Consider the following 13,950-nt stretch of genomic DNA (forward strand, 5'->3'; position numbering starts at 1 on the left):
TCTCCTCATTCTCTTTCCCACTTCGCTCTCTCTCCATATATATCGTTATTTTTAATGTCTCGTGTCTCTCGCCCTTCTTTTTCCCTCCTCTTTCCACTTCGTTTTTTATTTCCGTTCTCTTATCCCTTTGTTTAGTCGCCTCGGTTGTCCATTTCCCTTTTTCTCCTCATTCTCTTCCCCATTTCACTCTTTTCCCGTTTTCTCTTCTCCCAAGTTTAGCTAGCTAGGTTATTTACATCCCCTTTCTCTTCTTATTTATCGTCATGTCGTTTCTGCATGAATTTCCGTTTTCTGGCTCAGTTTGCGTTAATTTACTTAGCACCATTTGCATGTTATATTAAGCCCTTCCCTTCTGTCAGTCGCCTCTCCCTCTGTGTGTGTGTGTGTGTGTGTGTGTGTGTGTAACTCGTGTGACACTTGAGACAGCGAGCCGAAGGGAACGTCGCCGGAATGACACGCGAGAATCTGAAAGTAGAGGAAGGAACGCTGAGGAGGAAGGTGGTGATAGGTATTGCATGAGAAGGAGAAGAGAAAGAAGAAGAAGAAGAAGAGGAAGTAGAAGAAAAAGGACAAGAAGAAAAGGGGTAAAAGAATAATGGCACTGTCTGAAGAAGAAAAGGAAGCTAAAGAAGAAGAAAAAGAAGAAAAAGAAAAAAGTAAAAGTAAAAGTAGATGTAGAAGTAGAAAAATAAATAGAAAACGAAGTAGAAAAAGAAGGAGAAGAAGAAAAGAGGTAGAAGAAAAATAGCTCTGTCTGAAAATATAAAAAAGAAAGAGAATACAAAAAAAAAAGAAGAAAAATTGAATGGTGGAAAAATAAATAGCATCGTTAGTGTCATTAATAGAAAACAAAGAAGAATCATGACCCATATTACATTTCCTTTCCACATTCACCGATTGACCTCTTCACAATCCTCATAATTACTACCTGACTACCGAATTAATGATAAAAAAAAAACAATATAAAAACAAAAGAAAATCGATTAACATGGAACTAAGAAGGTCAGGAAAACAAGAAACAAAAAACCTGACATTCTCTCTCTTTGTAAATCCACTCTCCTCCTCCTCCTCCTCCTCCTCCTCCTCCTCCTCCTCCTCCTCCTCCTCCCTCATGTATTACCCAAGCGTTATTATCCCTCGCAGTATCCCGTGTCGATATCTTATCCTGCGTTACAAAGTGATTTCGAGAGAGAGAGAGAGAGAGAGAGAGAGAGAGAGAGAGAGAGAGAGAGAGAGAGAGAGAGAGAGAGAGAGAGAGAGAGAGAGAGAATCTAAAATAAGAGTTAGTAGATGAAGGAATGAAGGAGACAAAGGAGGAAGGTAAAGCGACACAGAGAGAGAGAGAGAGAGAGAGAGAGAGAGAGAGAGAGAGAGAGAGAGAGAGAGAGAGAGAGAGAGAGAGAGAGAGGAACACAGGGAGAGATAAAAATAGATATAACAGAAAAAATATATAAAAAAAACGAGCAGACAGGAAAGGGATAGCGATATGATGGCATGGTGGGCGTCCCTACACACACACACACACACACACACACACACACACACACACACACACACACACACACACACACACGTCACGACCAGGCTTCTCGCATAGTCTCATGGCGTCAGTTGAATGAAGCCGAATGAAGTTCTGAGAGACGCCGGAATTAGTTTATCAGAGAGAGAGAGAGAGAGAGAGAGAGAGAGAGAGAGAGAGAGAGAGAGAGAGAGTAACACCTGCAGGAGATGGAGGGAAAGGTGAGGGGAAAAGAAATAAGATATAAGGGGAAGGGAAATGATGGAGCCTTCTGGGGACCGTTGAGGGTAAGAGGAGAAGCTCGCGTCTCTCTCTCTCTCTCTCTCTCTCTCTCTCTCTCTCTCTCTCTCTGTGCATATATCAGGTTAGTTGCCCCACGTTCTCCTCCTCTTTTCTTTCCTTTCCTCTTCATTTTCCTTCCTTCTCTCGTTTTCTCCATTTTCATAAGTTTAAATATTACCCCATTGTCTTTCTCTTCATTTTCTCCACGTTTTTGATTTTCCTCCCTGCCTCCTCTTCCTCTTTCTCTTTCTCCTCCTCTTCTTCCTCCTCCTCCTCTTCTTCCTCCCCTTCTTGCTCTATTACTTTTTAATGGCCAAGTTTGTCATCATTTATTTGTCCTTTGTCACCCTGCCATTATTTTCTTCCTCGTCCTCCTTTGTCTTCTCTTCCTCCTTCTCTTCTTCCGCCTCTTCTTCCCCTCCTAGAAGACCTTGAACCATCAGTTTCTTTGTTTACAAGTCTGTCATTTTCGGAACTCCATCTCCTCTCTCTTCTCCTTCCCTCCTCTTTCTCTCTCTCTCTCTCTCTCTCTCTCTCTCTCTCTCTCTCTCTCATCACAGTATCCGGCTCCTTTCAGCTTGGTTTATTATCTCATTTTCTCGCCTCTACTTCCTTCCTTCCTTCCTCTCCCTCCCTCCCTCTCACCTATCACCCTCCCTCTCCCTTATCTCCCTTCCTCGACGTCGTATCTTCGCTCCCTCTTCGCGAACGTCCCATTTTCGCTCATTTTCTCCACTCCACTGAAAGATAAGGACGGCGATGTACCTGATAAGCAGTAAATCTATCTTGAAAGCTGAGAGAGAGAGAGAGAGAGAGAGAGAGAGAGAGAGAGAGAGAGAGAGAGAGAGAGAGAGAGAGAGTGTTGGACGACTTCTTACCGGAGTCTCGCGTGAAAGGAAGAAATGTCGGCAATGGAGATTGCATATAAACTCAGGTAGATTTCCTTACTCTTCTTCTTCCACCTCCTCCTCCTCCTTCTTTACTTGCTCTTCCTACCCCTCCTTCTCCTCCTCCCTTTCATCCTCTTCTGCATCCTCCTTTTTCCAGTTTTTCTTTTTTACTTTCCTCTTTCTCTTTCTCTACTTTCACATTTTCCTCCTCCTTCTCCCCCTTCCTCCTCCTCTTCTGCTTTCTCTTCCTCTTCCTTCACTTCCATTTTTCCTTTTTATTTTTCTCCATTTTTTCCCATTTCCTCCTCCCCCTCATCAGCCTTCTCCTCTTTCCCTGCTTTCCCATTTTCCTCTTCCTCCTCCTCCCCTGCCTCTTCCCCTCCCCCTCTTCTCCCCGGGGGCAAAGGGGCCATTAGGGCTGTTTACCTGGGGGCCTGTAAACAGCTACCGACCGATATCATGTTTGTTTACACCTGCTTGAGTTGCCAGACAGATTTTTCTTCTCTATCTGTCCCCCATCAATCGTGTTCCTCTTGGGCGTTGTCTCATCACGGTTATCCTTTAAAGTGTGATTTCAGGGTTGGTATTTTCAGAAGCTTCCGCCTTGCACGTCAACTATTTCACTCAAGCGCCGAAAAGAGGTTAATCGCTGTTTATCGCGTCCTTATGAGTACTGTTTTCATGTTCGTGGTCCAGAGGATTTGTCAACCTCCCACCAGGGTCATAAAACTATCCGTTCTTACAACTATCAGAAAGGTTAATGAAGCGTTAGAGAATGTATGATACTCCTAAGCCCCAGTTTCGTTACCAGTTTTATTTTTCACTTATTTAGAACTTTCATGTTGGGTTATTTTTTTTTTTAGTAGAAGGTTGTGTGAAGTGTTATTGGAAGTGTTTTAAGTTTAAGATTAATTTTGCGAAGGTGATGTTTCCGTGCGAGAAATTCACGACGAAACTGATGACGCAGAAGAAAAAAAAAAGATGACGGGAAAGACTTTAAATTTGAAATGTCTCCAGTTTGCTCGAGTGTAAATCCGTGATAGCGAAACGTGAGGGGACGAACAACATCATGAGAGAGAGAGAGAGAGAGAGAGAGAGAGAGAGAGAGAGAGAGAGAGAGAGAGAGAGAGAGAGAGAGAGAGAGATGCGTGTGATCCTCCAGGCTTAAGACGAGATGAGCGTCCATCCCTTCCTATGACAGGGGTCGAGTGGAGGAAAATACCCCTGCCATAGTGAAAGGGAGGAGATGGAGGAGGAGGAGGAGGAGGAGGAGGAGATAAGAAGGCGTAGGAGCTAGATGAATGTTTGGAGGAGTAAATTAAAAAAGCAGGTGGAAGATGAGGTGGACGTGGATAAGAAAAAAAATGATACATAAAAAGGTAGAAAAAGAATGAAGGAGGAGGAGGAGGAGGAGGAGGAAAAGAGGAAATATCTAGAGGCGGAATATAATTAGTAGGAAGATGAGGCGGATTACGGGACGGGAAAAAGATGGAGCAAGAGTAGAAGGGAAGGAGGAAGAGGAGGAGGAGGAAGAGGAAGAAGAGTAATAATTGTAACGGGGAGATAAATAGCCACAAGGAAGAAGAGGAGGAACATGAGCACGGGTTAAGGAAAAGGTTGTAAAGAAGAAGCAAAAAGATTAATAGGTGAAAGAGAAAAGTGGATAAGGAAAAGGAGGAAGAGGAGGAGATAAGATGATGATTGAAGGTGAAGAGAGAAAGGCGTGAGGAAGAGGAGGAGGACGAAAGGACACGATAAAAGTTGAGGCGAGAGCAGAAGAAGGAGAAGAGAAGGAGGAGGAAGGAAGGAGGGATGGGTGGGCGACTGACTGGCTTGATGCTGTTTGTAGGAAATGACGTTATAGCGAAGGGATGGAAGATGAGGGAGGGGAAAACGAGCCCAGCATCCGGAAACGAGATTAGGCAGTAGATCTTTAAGGGAGGGAGGAAAATAGGGAGGAAATAAGGAAAGCGTGAAGGGAGAAGGGGATATATATAGAGATGAGGTGAGAAATAGGAAGGAAACAGGGATGATATGCAGGGAGGGAAGGACATGGTGTGGGACGAGATGGGAGAGGTGAAAGAGGGAGAAGGAGAGAGCGAGAATGATGGGAGAGGAATAATGGGGAGAAGGTGAAAGATGGGCTGGTAGAGGTGAAAGACGGGGTGAAAGAATGATGGAGAGAAGGAAGGGAAAGAAGATGGGGGTGAGAGCGGCCACACCCTGAGAGAAATTAGTATCATTTTTCAGAGAGGAGAGGGAGAGGGAGAGAGGGAGAGAGAGAGGGGAAAGAGAGGGGAGAGAACAGTCATGACTCAGTGTACAGCCCCACACACTCTTCGTCTCTCTCTCTCGCCACTTTAGGTAGAGAGAGAGAGAGAGAGAGAGAGAGAGAGAGAGAGAGAGAGAGAGAGAGTTAGGGTGGAATTGTAAACACACCCTCAAAGTTTCAAGCTCCGAAATGGGCCCAAAAAAGATTAAATCAAATAAATCTTCAACGTTAGTTCCGAAGAGCGTTAACATGTTCCCCCCTGTGTGTGTGTGTGTGTGTGTGTGTGTCCCCCTCTAGTCATGCCACACGCAACCAAACAGGAATGCCACGCCCATACCACACCCCATTACACACACACACACACACACACACACACACACACACACACACACACACACACACACACACGCACAGCAACAGGCGCCACATTCCCGACGTGATTCACAAGACATTTTCGGTGCTGAGTGAAGGAAGTGCCGGAGGGAAGGCGGGAGGAGAGGTAGAGAGAGAGGAAGCAGGGGCAGGGAGGGAGGCGCAGGAGGGGAGAGGAGAGGAGAGAAAGAAGGCACTGTGGATGAAGAGAGTGCAGCAGATTCCCTCATCTTGAATATAAGATGAACATTATTCTTTTCACTGTGCAGCTGAGGCGGTTGTTGGAGTATCCGTCAAGTTTATATTAGTGTATCCTCAAGTATCTGATAGTAAAAGTCTCTACACGAAGGGCGTTGATAGTATGTCCATAAGAAAGAGAATTGATAGTAAGTCCTTGGGTGAGAAATGAACTGATTGTGGATATCTGCAGGATGGGAGTTTTTCCGAGATACAGATTGTTACGCTGGAAGTGTGACCCATTTGACAAGGCTTTAGCAGGAGTTGTGGGCATTTCGAGGGGTAGTTTTATGACCCTGGTGGAAGTGTGACCCATTTGACAAGGCTTTAGCAGGAGTTGTGGGCATTTCGAGGGGTAGTTTTATGACCCTGGTGGAAGTGTGACCCATTTGACAAGGCTTTAGCAGGAGTTGTGGGCATTTCGAGGGGTAGTTTTATGACCCTGGTGGAAGTGTGACCCATTTGACAAGGCTTTAGCAGGAGTTGTGGGCATTTCGAGGGGTAGTTTTATGACCCTGGTGGTAGTGTGACCCAATTGACAAGGCTTTAGCAGTAGTTGTAGGCATTTCGAGGGGTAGTTTTATGACCCTGGTGGAAGTGTGACCCATCTGACAAGGCTTTAGCAGGAGTTGTGGGCATTTCGAGGGGTAGTTTTATGACCCTGGTGGAAGTGTGACCCATCTGACAAGGCTTTAGCAGTAGTTGTGGGCATTTCGAGGGGTAGTTTTATGACCCTGGTGGTAGTGTGACCCATTTGACAAGGCTTTAGCAGGAGTTCAGCAGTAGTATGGAGTATGCATCTCACGTGTGGGGGGGCTCCATTCACACAACTCTCCTGGACAGAGTAGAGGCTCTTCGTCTCATCAGCTCTCCTCCTCTTACTGATAGTCTTCTACCTCTTAAATTCCGCCGCCATGTTGCCTCTCTTTCTACCTTCTATCGATATTTTCACGCTGACTGCTCTTCTGAACTTGCTAACTGCATGCCTCCCCCCCTCCCGCGGCCTCGCCACACACGACTTTCTACTCAAGCTCATCCCTTTACTGTCCAAATCCCTTACGCCCGAGTTAGCCAGCATTTTCACTCTTTCATCTCTCACGCTTGTAAACTCTGGAACAATCTTCCTTCATCTGTATTTCCTCCTGCCTACGACTTGAACTCTTTCCAGAGGAGGGATCAGGACACCTTTCCTCCCGAAACTGACCCATCTTTCGGCCACTCCTCTTGACTCTTTGTAGGAGCAGTGAGTAGCGGGCTTTTTTTTTTCATTATTGTTTTCTCTTTTTTTTGCCCTTGAGCTGCTTCCTCTACTGTAAAAAAAAATACAAAAAATTCGAGAGGTAGTTCTATGACCCTGGTGATAGTGTGACCTATTTGACAAGACTTTAGTAGGAGGTGTGGGCATTTCGAGGGGTATTTTTATGACCCAGGTGGTTGTGTGATCCTTCCCTACCATGAACCTAAAGAAACACTCATGAGAACCCGACTGATATGCTTTTTGGCCTTTGGAAATAAGTAGTTGATGGGAGAGGTGGAAGCGTCTCAGAATATCAAATGCAATAGTTGATGTGAAAGGCGAATGCGTCTAGAGAATGCGAACCTAATCCAGACACTTGCCGGAGCCGGATGAAACTGTTACTACAATTTATTCAGACGGCAAACAGTACTTAGGTAAATTAGGTCTTGCCCCTGAATGATGGTAGTAAAAGGCAGAGGTGATGAGAATGCGTCACTCGTCGGCTGGTAAGTTAATGTATTCTGACACGTGGGACGCAGGTGAGAGAGAGAGAGAGAGAGAGAGAGAGAGAGAGAGAGAGAGAGAGAGAGAGAGAGAGAGAGAGAGAGAGAAGAAGAAGAAAGAGGGAATGAAGAAAAAGAAAAGGACATAATGAAACAAAGAGAAGAAACATATCATAGGAAGAAAAGGAAAGAGCTAAAAAGAAGAAACTCGATATTCAGAGAGAGAGAGAGAGAGAGAGAGAGGGAGTGAGAGAGAATGTGAACAGGAAATATATTATCAGTTTGTTTTTCGTTTAAGAATCTTCCCCTCGAACCAGATAAGGAGGAGGAAAAGTAGGAGGAGGAGGAGAAAGCATCAGGAAAAGACAGATAAATGATGTTAATGTCGTGTATTAAGAGACGAAAAAGGAAAAATATTGATAACGCCCTTCTCTCTCTCTCTCTCTTTCCTCCCTTCTTCCTCCTCCCTCCTCCTCCCTCTCCTCCTCCCCTTTCCCTCCCTCCCCCCTCCCCTCCTCCTCCTCCCCCCCTCCCTCCCCCTCCCTCCCTCCCCTCCCCTCTCCTCCCTTCCCCTCCCTCCCTCCTCCCCCTTCCTCCCCTCTCCCTCCCCTCCCCCACTCCTCCCCCTCTCCTCTCCTCCCCCCCTCCTCCCTCCTCTTCCTCCCCATCCCTCCCCCCAGACGTTAGGGCGCCGATAAGGGAGTCGAAAAGGCATGAAAAGGAAGCCTGAAGGGAACGAAGGTTTGCTCTAGATGGGCCATAAATGCTGCGGAAATTAAAGGTGGAGAAAAGGGGAGGAGGCGGGCCGGAAAAAAAATGGAAAATGAAAATAATCAGCGGCCGAAAAAAGAAGAAAAAAAAAAATCGGGGAAATTCTAAAAGTTTTCCGCCCTGTAAAAGTTAAGACATTTTTTCGTATTTCTTCGCGTCGTCGTCGTTGTCGTTGTGATGAGAGAGAGAGAGAGAGAGAGACTTGGAATGACGAAAATAATCCCAGCGAGAGACAGAAGAATACAGATGATTAATTATATCGGAGAGAGAGAGAGAGAGAGAGAGAGAGAGAGAGAGAGAGAGAGAGAGAGAGAGAGAGAGAGAATACAAAAACGAACATAGCAACATCAAACCTAAAAACACGCAACAACAGCATCATCAAGAACAAGAACAAGAAAACCCAGACAAAGAAGAGGAACATCCATAACAAGGGCGGGAGGAAAATATGAATAATAGCGGTGGAGAAAATATGTAATTGCGTGGACGGAAAATATAATAATGACAAGGCGGGGAGGAGAATAATAAGAGCGAGAAGGTAGTAAACAGTGCATAAAGAGGGAGAGAAAACGTCAATGAAAAAGAAAAGGAAGACGCGGGAGAGCAAAAAGGGAGAAAGTATATTACCGATTGCAAGAAAAAAGGAGAAAAAAAAGTATGACGCATAAAAATGGAGAGAAAACACACAAAATAACAAGGAAAGGAAGACATGGAAAGGACAAAGAAAGGAGAAACGTATTACACATCAAAAGAAAGGCGATTAAAACACAAATAAAGATGGAGAGAAAACAAAATAACAAGGAAAGGAAGACATGGAAAGGACAAACACGGGAGAAACTTTTTTTTTTTTACAGTAAACAGTTCAAGGGCCAAAAAAAAAAAGGAAAACAATAATGAAAAAAAGCCCGGTACTCACTTATCACACATCAAAAGAAAAAAAAAAGCGATTAAAACACAAATAAAGATGGAGGGAAAACATAAATTAACAAGTAAAGGAAAACATAGCAGAGCAGGAAAAGGAGAAACATGTTGCAGATATAAAAACAAAACAAAAAAAATAACAAGTAAAAGTAGTACATGAATAACAAAGAGAAAAAAAAGTACACGAGAAATATGGAGACAAAAAAAAAAAAAAAAAAAAACGTGAATTAACAAAGGAAGGGAGACATTGAAGGACATGAAAAGGAGAAGCATTAGAGATCGAAAGAATGAAAATGTGAACACGGAGAATATGTCTAGTGAATAAGTAAAGAAAAAATGTCAACAGAAACAGGTGTAGTGAATAGATGAGAGAGAAAACCTACATTAACGAGAAAATGAAAACGTATAGGAGCAATAAACGGAGAAACATGTGACAGTTTGGGGAAGAATAATATTAGGAAAGGAAATGTGTAGTGAATAAATGAGAGAAAGCCGGGAGGAAAGAGGAAAGAGGAAAGTAAAACCTGGAGGAAAGAGGGAAGAGGAAAGTAAAGCCGGGAGGAAAGAGGGAAGAGGAAAGCAAAGCCTGGAGGAAAGACGAAAGAGGAAAATAAAGCATGCAGGAAAAAGGAAAGTAAAGCCTGCAGGAAAGGAAAGTAAAGCCTGCAAGAAAAAGGAAAGAGGAAAGTAAAGCCGGGAGGAAAGAGGAAAGTAAAGCCTGGAGGAAAGAGGGAAGTGGAAAGTAAAGCCTGGAGGAAAGAGGGAAGAGGAAAGTAAAGCCTGGAGGAAAGAGGGAAGAGGAAAGTAAAGCCTGGGGGAAAGAGGGAAGAGGAAAGTAAAACCTGGAGGAAAGAGGGAAGAGGAAAGTAAAGCCTGGAGGAAAGAGGAAAGAGGAAAGTAAAACCTGGAGGAAAGAGGGAAGAGGAAAGTAAAGCCTGGAGGAAAGAGGGAAGAGGAAAGTAAAGCCTGGAGGAAAGAGGGAAGAGGAAAGTAAAGCCTGGAGGAAAGAGGGAAGAGGAAAGTAAAGCCTGGAGGAAAGAGGAAAGTAAAGCCTGGAGGAAAGAGGAAAGTAAAGCCTGGAGGAAAGAGAAAAGAGGAAAGTAAAGCCTGGAGGAAAGAGGGAAGAGGAAAGTAAAGCCTGGAGGAAAGAGGGAAGTGGAAAGTAAAGCCTGGAGGAAAGAGGGAAGAGGAAAGTAAAGCCTGGAGGAAAGAGGGAAGAGGAAAGTAAAGCCTGGAGGAAAGTAAAGCCTGGAGCAAAGAGGGAAGAGGAAAGTAAATCCTGGAGGAAAGAGGGAAGAGGAAAGTAAATCCTGGAGGAAAGAGGTAAGAGAAAGTAAAGCCTGGTGGAAAGAGGTAAGAGGAAAGTAAAGCCTGGAGGAAAGAGGGAAGAGGAAAGTAAAGCCTGGAGGAAAGAGGGAAGAGGAAAGTAAAGTCAAGAGGGAAGAGGAAAGTAAAGCCGGGAGGAAAGAGGAAAGAGGAAAGTAAAGCCTGGAGGAAAGAGGAAAGAGGAAAGTAAAGCCTGGAGGAAAGAGGGAAGAGGAAAGTAAAGTCTGGAGGAAAGAGGGAAGAGGAAAGTAAAGCCGGGAGGAAAGAGGAAAGAGGAAAGTAAAGCCTGGAGGAAAGAGGGAAGAGGAAAGTAAAGCCTGGAGGAAAGAGGAAAGAGGAAAGTAAAGCCTGGAGGAAAGAGGGAAGAGGAAAGTAAAGCCGGGAGGAAAGAGGAAAGTAAAGCCTGGAGGAAAGAGGGAAGAGGAAAGTAAAGCCTGGAGGAAAGAGGGAAGAGGAAAGTAAAGCCGGGAGGAAAGAGGAAAGTAAAGCCTGGAGGAAAGAGGGAAGTGGAAAGTAAAGCCTGGAGGAAAGAGGGAAGAGGAAAGTAAAGCCGGGAGGAAAGAGGAAAGTAAAGCCTGGAGGAAAGAGGGAAGAGGAAAGTAAAGCCTGGAGGAAAGAGGGAAGAGGAAAGTAAAGCCTGGAGGAAAGAGGAAAGAGGAAAGTAAAGCCTGGAGGAAAGAGGAAAGTAAAGCCTGCAGGAAAGAGGAAAGAGGAAAGTAAAGCCTGGAGGAAAGAGGAAAGAGGAAAGTAAAGCCTGGAGGAAAGAGGAAAGAGGAAAGGAAAACATGGAGGAGCAAGAAACGGAGAAACACACAGGAGGTCGGTATAAAGAAAACGGAGAAATACAGAGAAAGTGTAGCAAGGAGAATTTTAAACTCACAACAACGCCTCTGGAAAGTGGTCATTGTATTTTCCATTTGTTTCCATTCTGTTCTGGCCATACTTTATTACACGCTCAAAATTACCGTTTTTTTTTTTTAATGTCATCTTTATTAAATGTTTGTACTACTAACTACTAATTACTAACGACAAACTTCTAACCACAAACTACTAACAAACTACTAACCACAAACTACTAACCACTAACCACACACTACTAACTATTAACTACTAACGAACTATTTACTATTAACTATCCCGTGTTTGATCTTTTTGTTTCTTTTAGGAGCACTTTTTTATTATTGTTTTCTTTTTTGTGTTTGTTGTAAAAAAAAAAAAACCCTGCTAACAATTAACGTCATCACGGGAACATTCTTTAATTCCATAACTTTTAAACATTAGAATTATTTTGTTACATTTATTTTTTTCCAACATTGTTTTAGTTTTTATTATTTGTGTCATATTTACGATTTCACTTTTTTTCATAATTTCGCGCTTTATACCGGAAACATGATGTAGTTCTTTAGCAACTTGTAAACACTGGAATTATTTTGTCACTTAAAATTTCCTACGATTTATTTTTATTTATTTCCGTTACTTTTGTTTACCGATACGAGTCATTCTTTTTGTTTTTTTCATCTTTTCTCTGTTTGTTTCGGAACCTTTCAGCAGTTTGTTTCGCGTCGTCCCCGCTGGCTGGTTTCTTTCCTCCTTTTATCCCGGCCCCAAAGATTTTTCAAGTAGTTTCTTTCGTTTCTGATCTGTTGCAAAAGTTTCCCGCGCGTCACCATAAGTTCGTGTTTTTTTTTCCTTTCTCTTTTCTCTTCGGCGTCGCTTTCCCCGAGCTTGGGTTTACGGTACCGTGACTTTACCGCTATTTCTACATTCACCGGGACGTCCTCTGCAAAGACTGTAATTATTCTTCACTTACGGCGTCACGTGGCCCTAATTACGCCGCCGGGGATGTCGTTACCTGAGCCTGGGGTCGTAACTTACCTGGGCGCACCGTTCATTACCCTCCCTCAAGTTGGATGGAACGACGACTCCTGTTTTCCTCCCTCCTTCCGTTTCCTTCAGTTTCTTTCCTTCCTCCGCCTTGACACAACCACCCTCCTCGTCTTGGTAACCTTAATGACAACCTCTTCCGGCGTTACAAGCAGCAGTTTATGGTCTATTTCCTTCCTTGCTTCCGTCCTTCCTTCCTTTCTTTCGTCCTTCCTTCCTTTCTTCCCTCTTTCCTTCCTTTCCTTTTCTTTCCTTCTTCCTTCCTTCCTTTCTTCCGTTTTTCCTTCCTTCCTTCCTTCCTCCCTTTCTTTCTTCCTTTCTTCTCTTTTTCCTTCCTTTCCTTTTCTTTCCTTTCCTTCTTCCTTCCTTTTCTTCGCTCGTTCCTTCCTTTCCTTTTCTCCTTCGCTTCCTTCTCGTGGTCTAGGTGCTCTCTCTTCCTCCTCCTCCTTCTCCTCCTCCTCCTCCCTCGTGTTGCCTAAAGCCATGGGCAACATTTAGGGCCGAATGTAGCACTAGCGGCGTGTCTTGTGGGGAGGAAATGGGTGAACGAGGGGGAGATGGGAGGGAAGGGAGGGAAGAGGAGGGGGACTCAAGGAAAGGGAGGGAAGAGGAGGGGGTGGGGGAAAGGGGGGTAAGGGGAGGATGGAGTTGTACGCCTTCGGATTACAGACAATTAGTTCAAGATGGGAATGGCTTTGTACTGCAAACACTAAAAGGGATATCAAATCATTCCTCCTCCTCCTCCTCTTCCTCTTCCACCTCCTCCTCCTCCTCCTCCTCCTCTTCTTCTTCTTCTTCTTCTTCTTCTTCTTCTTCCTCCTAATCCTACTCTTTCGCCTCCTCCTTCCAGCTCTCATCGTTTTCTTTAAGCTCTTTTTTTTCCGTCTGCTTCTCGCCTTCGTTTTCGTTTCCTCCGGTTTCTTCATATTTTTCTCTCCTCGCTGTTCGCCTTATCCTCCCTGTCCTTCCTATCTTCTTATCCTGTTATTGTTTTGTTCCCCTTCCCTTGTCTCCTCCTCTTGTTCCTCCTCCTCCTCCTCTATCGTCCCCGTCCCCTGAAGAAAGCTGTTTGCCCGCTATGACATGCAAACCCAACATATGAACCATAAAGTCTCAGAACACAGCATGGCGTTATACCTGGACTTGCCGCCGCCGCCGCTTGTGCCAACACGCCCGCCCTCTGTTAGCCTCGGGGCGCCTCGGGGTACGAAGGGTCTGAAGGGGCTGAGGGGCGACGGTGTGTACATAGCCGAGGTCGCGGTAACATTTCGAGGCTTCACACACCCACATTTGATTAGCGTTTCGGAGAGGTTGTTGGTATTTTCACTGGTATTTTTATGAGTATAGTGAGAGTTTGACCAGGCTTCTGCACTATACATAGGAATACATAGGAAGAACAGACACCAGAAGAAAAATCATGAGAACCTATACTGATGTCTTTTGTGGCTTTTCAAAATACTGTTGTGAATAGATGAGGTCTCAAACCTTCCGGAGCTTACACACCCACATTTGATAAGGGTTTCAGAGAGGCTGCAGGTATTTCCATGGATAGTCCTGTGAGCCTAGTGATAGTTTGACAAGGCCTCTGCAGTATAGATGTGAAGAAAAGCAATCATGAGAACGCTACTGATGTCTTTTGTGGCCTTTCAAAATATTGTTATGAATAGATGGGGTCTCAAACCTTCCGGAGCTTACACACCCACATTTGGTAAGGGTTTCAGAGAGGTTGCAGGTATTTC

The 13,950-nt window shown here is 44.5% G+C and overlaps 1 protein-coding gene and 1 long non-coding RNA gene across 5 annotated transcripts in view; one reads left to right on the forward strand and one right to left on the reverse strand.

Moving 5' to 3' along the window:
- Nucleotides 1–13,950, forward strand: part of LOC127001610 (gelsolin, cytoplasmic-like) — a 90,570-nt gene that overhangs the window by 18,904 nt on the left and 57,716 nt on the right. The gene's annotated exons all lie outside the window — the stretch shown is intronic.
- Nucleotides 8,349–10,230, reverse strand: LOC127001622 (uncharacterized). The gene is made up of 2 exons (XR_007755361.1): nucleotides 9,844–10,230; nucleotides 8,349–9,525 (listed from the first exon to the last, which is right to left on the reverse strand). It is a non-coding gene; the product is annotated as an uncharacterized LOC127001622 (long non-coding RNA).

The sequence above is a fragment of the Eriocheir sinensis genome, chromosome 2, assembly GCF_024679095.1.
Source record: "Eriocheir sinensis breed Jianghai 21 chromosome 2, ASM2467909v1, whole genome shotgun sequence".
NCBI classification, from domain to species: Eukaryota; Metazoa; Arthropoda; class Malacostraca; order Decapoda; family Varunidae; genus Eriocheir; species Eriocheir sinensis.